This window comes from Arachis hypogaea, chromosome 1 (assembly GCF_003086295.3).
Source record: "Arachis hypogaea cultivar Tifrunner chromosome 1, arahy.Tifrunner.gnm2.J5K5, whole genome shotgun sequence".
Classification (NCBI taxonomy): domain Eukaryota; kingdom Viridiplantae; phylum Streptophyta; class Magnoliopsida; order Fabales; family Fabaceae; genus Arachis; species Arachis hypogaea.
Genome location: NC_092036.1, coordinates 89,445,536 through 89,452,315, shown reverse-complemented (window position 1 = coordinate 89,452,315; position 6,780 = coordinate 89,445,536). Strand labels below are relative to the sequence as shown.

The 6,780-nt window shown below is 41.2% G+C and overlaps 1 non-coding gene across 1 annotated transcript; it reads left to right on the top strand.

The window, feature by feature from the left end:
* The first annotated feature begins 6,269 nt into the window (after positions 1 to 6,269).
* On the top strand, positions 6,270 to 6,377 carry LOC112716146 (small nucleolar RNA R71). The gene has a single exon (XR_003160190.1). It is a non-coding gene; the product is annotated as a small nucleolar RNA R71 (small nucleolar RNA).
* Positions 6,378 to 6,780: the final 403 nt, after the last annotated feature.

The window sequence follows — 6,780 nt, the reverse complement described above, 5'->3', positions numbered from 1 at the left end:
TGCTCATCTAGGAAGAATTCATTTACACTTGTATCATGGGCATCATCCTTTTCACAAGGGATTCTGGATAGATGGCCTGCCACTTTGTTCTCCACGCCCTTTTTGTCTCTAATTTCAATGTTGAACTCCTGCAACAATAAGATCCATCTGATTAGTCTTGGTTTTGACTCTTGTTTGGCAAATAGATATTTGAATGCTGTGTGATCAGTGAAAACAATAACTTTGGAGCCAATAAGATATGATCTGAATTTGTCAAATGCAAAAACTATTGCCAACAACTCCTTTTCGGTAGTGGTATAATTCCTTTGAGTATCATTAAGGACCTTGCTGGCATAGTATATGACATACACCAAATTTTCTTTTCTCTGTCCTAGCACTGCCCCAACTGTGAAATCAGATGCATCACACATCAGTTCGAATGGTAAATTCCAATCAGGTGGGGTGATGATAGGAGCTGAGGATAGCCTCTTTTTCAAGTTTTCAAATGCTAGCATGCATTTCTCATAAAAAATGAATGCTGTATCAGACATTAAGAGATTGCTTAAGGGCTTGGCTATTGGTGCACGAAATTGTGATCATCAATGGCGCCATCAACATGGTACGCTCAATTGCAATCTCAACTCTTTATCACAACTTCGCATAACTAACCAGCAAGTGCACTGGGTCGTCCAAGTAATAAACCTTACACGAGTAAGGGTCGATCCCACGGAGATTGTTGGTATGCAGCAAGCTATGGTCATCTTGTAAATCTCAGTCAGGCGGATTCAAATGGTAATGGAGGATTGATAATTAAAAGATAAATAAAACATAAAACAAAGATAGAGATACTTATGTAATTCATTGGTGAGAATTTCAGATAAGCGTATGGAGATGCTTTGTCCCTTCCGTCTCTCTACTTTCCTACTGTCTTCATCCAATCCTTCTTACTCCTTTCCATGGCAAGCTGTATGTTGGGAATCACCGTTGTCAATGGCAACAGTCCCGTCCTCTCAGTGAAAATGTTCAACGCGCTCTATCACAGCATGGCTATTCATCTGTCGGTTCTCGATCATGTCGGAATAGAATCCAGGGATTCTTTTGCGTCTGTCACTAACGCCCCACAATCGCGAGTATGAAGCTCGTCACAGTCATTCAATCCTTGAATCCTACTCAGAATACCACAGACAAGGTTTAGACCTTCCAGATTCTCAAGAATGCCGCCATCAATTCTAGCTTATACCATGAAGATTCTGATTAAGGAATCCAAGAGATATCCATTCAATCTAAGGTAGAATGGAGGTAGTTGTCAGGCACACGTTCATAGGTGAGAATGATGATGAGTGTCACGGATCATCACATTCATCAAGTTGAGAACAAGTGATATCTTAGAACAAGAATAAGCTGAATTGAATAGAAGAACAATAGTAATTGCAATAATACTCGAGGTACAGCAGAGCTCCACACCTTAATCTATGGTTTGTAAAAACTCCACCGTTGAAAATACATAAGAACAAGGTCTAGGCATGGCCGTGAGGCCAGCCCCATGATCTAAGAACTAGACGTCCAAAGATGATCCTAAGATCTAAATTGATCCAAAGATTTCTAGATACAAAGATGAAAATACAATAGCAAAAAGGTCCTATTTATAGAGAACTAGTAGCTTAGGGTTTACAAAAATGAGTAAATGACATAAAAATCCAATTCCGGGCCCACTTGTTGTGTGCTTGGACTGAGCATTGAAGCTTTCATGTGTAGAGACTTTTCTTGGAGTTAAACGCCAGCTTTTGTGCCAGTTTGGGCGTTTAACTCCCACTTCTGTGCCAGTTTCGGCATTTAACGCCGGGCAGTCTTGAGCTGATTTGGAACGCCAGTTTGGGCCATCAAATCTCGGGCAAAGTATGAACTATTATATATTGCTGGAAAGCCCAGGATGTCTACTTTCCAACGCATTAAAAGCGCGCCAATTGGGCTTCTGTAACTCCAGAAAATCCACTTCGAATGCAGGGAGGTCAGAATCCAACAGCATCTGCAGTCCTTTTTCAGCCTCTGAATCAGATTTTTGCTCAGGTCCCTCAATTTCAGCCAGAAAATACCTGAAATCATAGAAAAACACACAAACTCATAGTAAAGTCCAGAAAAGTGAATTTTAAATAAAAACTAATAAAAATATAATAAAAACTAGCTAAAACATACTAAAAACAATGCCAAAAAGTGTATAAATTATCCGCTCATCACAACACCAAACTTAAATTGTTGGTTGTCCCCAAGCAACTGAAAATCAAATAGGATAAAAAGAAGAGAATATACTATAGACTCCAAAATATCAATGAAACTTAGCTCCAATTAGATGAGCGGGACTAGTAACTTTTTGCCTCTGAACAGTTTTGGCATCTCACTTTATCCTTTGAGGTTCAGAATGATTGGCATCCATAGGAACTCAGAATTCAGATAGTGTTATTGATTCTCCTAGTTAAGTATGTTGATTCTTGAACACAGCTACTTTATGAGTCTTGGCCGTGGCCCAAGGCACTCTGTTTTCCAGTATTACCACCGGATACATACATGCCACAGACACATAACTGGGTGAACCTTTTCAGATTGTGACTCAGCTTTGCTAGAGTCCCCAATTAGAGGTGTCCAGGGTTCTTAAGCACGCTCTTTTTGCTTTGGATCACGACTTTAACCGCTCAGTCTCAAGTTTTCACTTGACACCTTCACGCCACAAGCACATGGTTAGGGACAGCTTGGTTTAGCCGCTTAGGCCAGGATGTTATTCCTGTAGGCCCTCCTATCCACTGATGCTCAAAGCCTTGGATCCTTTTTATTTTTACCCTTGCCTTTTAAAGGGCTATTGGCTTTTTCTGCTTGCTCTCTCTCTCTCTCTTTTTTTTTGAATTCACTGTTTTTCTTGCTTCAAGAATCATTTTTATGATTTTTCAGATCCTTAGTAACATTTTTCCTATTTCATCATTCTTTCAAGAGCCAACAATTTTAACATTCATGAACAACAAATTCAAAAGACATATGCACTGTTCAAGCATACATTCAGAAAACAAAAAGTATTATCACCACATCAAAATAATTAAGCTAGTTTTAAAGATGAATTCGAAATCATGTACTTCTTGTTCTTTTGTAATAAAAACATTTTTCATTTAAGAAAGGTGATGGATTCATAGGACATTCATAACTTTAAGGCATAGACACTAAGACACTAATGATCATGTAATAAGACACAAACATAGATAAACATAAGCATAAAAATTCGAAAAACAGAAAAATAAAGAACAAGGAGATTAAAGAACGGGTCCACCTTAATGATGGCGGCTTATTCTTCCTTTTGAAGATCTTATGGAGTACTTGAGCTCCTCAATGTCTCTTCCTTGCCTTTGTTGCTCCTCTCTCATGACTCTTTGGTCTTCTCTAATTTCATGGAGGAGGATGGAATGTTCTTGGTGCTCCACCCTTAGTTGTCCCATATTGGAACTCAATTCTCCTAGGAAGGTGTTGATTTGCTCCCAATAGTTTTGTGGAGGAAAGTGCATCCCTTGAGGAATCTCAGGGATTTTATGATGAGGAATTTCCTCATGCTCATGTCTGTGAGTGGGATCTCCTGTTTGCATTGAGCTCCTTCCACACAGATATCCATGAGGACTTGGTCCAACCTTCGATTAAAGTTGACCTTTTTTGAGTTTGAAAAGGGACATCGGGGATCACCTTCTTCTTGGCCACAACTTCATAGAAGTGGTCTTGATGCACCCTTGAGATGAATCTCTCCATCTCCCATGACTCGGAGGTGGAAGCTTTTGCCTTCCCTTTCCTCTTTCTAGAGGTTTCTCCGGCCTTAGGTGCCATAAATGGTTATGGAAAAACAAAAAGCAACGCTTTTACCACACCAAACTTAGAAGGTTTGCTCGTCCTCGAGCAAAAGAGGAAAGAAAAGAGTAGAAGAAGAAGAAAATGGAGGAGATGGAGGGGGGCTTTGTGTTTTGGCCAAGGGGGAGAAGTAGTGTTTAGGTTGTGTGAAAATGAGGGAGTGAAGATGATAGTGGGATTTAATAGGTGAGGGATTTTTGGGGAAGAGGTATTGAGGTGATGGGTGAATGGGTGAAGAAGAGAGAGAGTGGTGGGGTAGGTGGGGATCCTGTGGGGTCCACAGATCTTGAGGTGTCAAGGATATCTCATCCCTGCACCAAGTGGCGTGCAAAAATGCCCTTTCTGCCAATCCTGGCGTTAAACGCCGAGCTGCTGCCCCTTTCTAGCGTTTAACGCCAGCTTCTTGCCCTTTCCTGGCATTAAACGCCAGTCTGGTGCCCCTTTCTGGCGTTAAACGCCCATAATGGTGCCAGACTAGGCGTTAAACGCCCATTTGCTGCCCTTACTGGCGTTTAAACGCCAGCAAGCTTTTTCTCCAGGGTGTGCTGTTTTTCTTTCTATTTTTCATTTTATTTTTGCTTTTTTAATTGATTTTGTGACTTCACATGATCATCAACCTATAGAAAACATAAAATAACAAAAGGAAAATAGATAAATATAACATTGGGTTGCCTCCCAACAAGCGCTTCTTTAATGTCAGTAGCTTGACAGTGGGCTCTCATGGAGCTTCACAGATGTTCAGAGCAATGTTGGAACCTCCCAACACTAAACTTGGAGTTTGAATGTGGGGGTTCAACACCAAACTTAGAATTTGGTTGTGGCCTCCCAACACCAAACTTAGAGTTTGACTGTGGGGGCTCTGTTTGACTCTGTTTTGAGGAAAGCTCTTCATGCTTCCTCTCTATGGTTACAGAGGGATATCCTTGAGCCTTAAATACAAAGGATTCTTCATTCACTTGAATGATCAATTATCCTCTGTCAACATCAATCACAGCCTTTGCTGTGGCTAGGAAGGGTCTGCCAAGGATGATGGATTCATCCATGCACTTTCCAGTCTCTAGGACTATAAAATCAGTAGGGATGTAATGGTCTTCAATCTTTACCAGAACATCCTCTACAAGTCCATAAGCTTGTTTTCTTGAATTGTCTGCCATCTCTAGTGATATTCTTGCAGTTTGTGCCTCAAAGATCCCTAGCTTCTCCATTACAGAGAGAGGCATGAGGTTTATGCTTGACCCTAGGTCACACAGAGCCTTCTCGAAGGTCATGGTGCCTATGGTACAAGGTATCGAGAACTTCCCAGGATCCTGTCTCTTTTGAGGTGATCTCTGCCTAGTCAAGTCATCCAGTTCTTTAGTAAGCAAAGGGGGTTCATCCTCCCAAGTCTCATTACCAAATAACTTGTCATTTAGCTTCATGATTGCTCCAAGGTACTTAGCAATTTGCTCTTTAGTAACATCTTCATCCTCTTCAGAGGAAGAATACTCATTGGAGCTCATGAATGGCAGAAGTAAATCCAATGGAATCTCTATGGTCTCAGTGTGAGCCTCAGATTCCCATGGTTCCTCATTAGGGAACTCATTGGAGGACAGTGGGCGTCCATTGAGGTCTTCCTCAGTGGCGATCACTGCTTCTTCCTCCTCTCCAATTTCGGCCATGTTGATGGCCTTACACTCTCCTTTTGGATTCTCTTCTGTATTTCTTGGAAGAGTACTAGGAGGGAGTTCAGTAACTTTCTTACTCAACTGACCCACTTGTGCCTTCAAGTTTCTAATGGAGGACCTTGTTTCAATCATGAAACTTTGAGTGGTTTTGATTAGATTAGAGACCATGGTTGCTAAGTCAGAGTGGCTCTGCTTAGAATTCTCTGTCTGTTACTGAGAAGATGATGGAAAAGGCTTGCCATTGCTAAACCTGTTTCTTCCACCATTATTGTTGTTGAAACCTTGTTGAGGTCTCTGTTGATCCTTCCATGAGAGATTTGGATGATTTCTCCATGAAGGATTATAGGTGTTACCATAGGGTTCTCCCATGTAATTCACCTCTTCCATTGATGGGTTCTCAGGATTATAAGCTTCTTCTTCAGATGAAGCGTCCTTAACACTGCCTGGTGCAGCTTGCATTCCAGACAGACTTTGAGAAATCATATTGACTTGCTGAGTCAATATCTTGTTCTGAGCCAATATGGCATTCAGAGTATCAATCTCAAGAACTCCTTTCTTCTGATTCATCCCATTGTTCACAGGATTCCTTTCAGAAGTGTACATGAATTGGTTATTTGTAACCATTTCAATGAGTTCTTGAGCTTCTGCAGACGTCTTCTTCAGATGAAGAGATCCTCAAGCAGAGCTATCCAATGACATCTTGGACAGTTCAGACAGACCATCATAGAAGATACTTACGATGCTCCATTCAGAAAGCATGTCAGAAGGACACTTTTTGATCAATTGTTTGTATCTTTCCCAAGCTTCATAGAGGGATTCACCTTCCTTCTGTCTGAAGGTTTGGACTTCCACTCTAAGCTTACTCAATTTTTGAGGTGGAAAGAACTTTGCCAAGAAGGCATTGACTAGCTTTTCCCAAGAGTTCAGGCTTTCTTTAGGTTGTGAGTCCAACCATATCCTAGCTCTGTCTCTTACAGCAAAAGGGAATAGCATAAGTCTGTAGACCTCAGGGTCAACCCCATTGGTCTTGACAGTGTCATAGATTTGCAAGAATTCAGCTAAAAACTGATGAGGATCTTCCAATGGAAGTCCATGGAACTTGCAATTCTGTTGCATTAGAGAAACTAATTGAGGCTTAAGCTCAAAGTTGTTTGCTCCAATGGCAGGGATAGAGATGCTTCTCCCATAGAAGTCGGGAGTAGGTGCAGTAAAGTCACCCAGCACCTTCCTTGCATTGTTGGCAGTGTTGTTGTTTTCGGCTGCC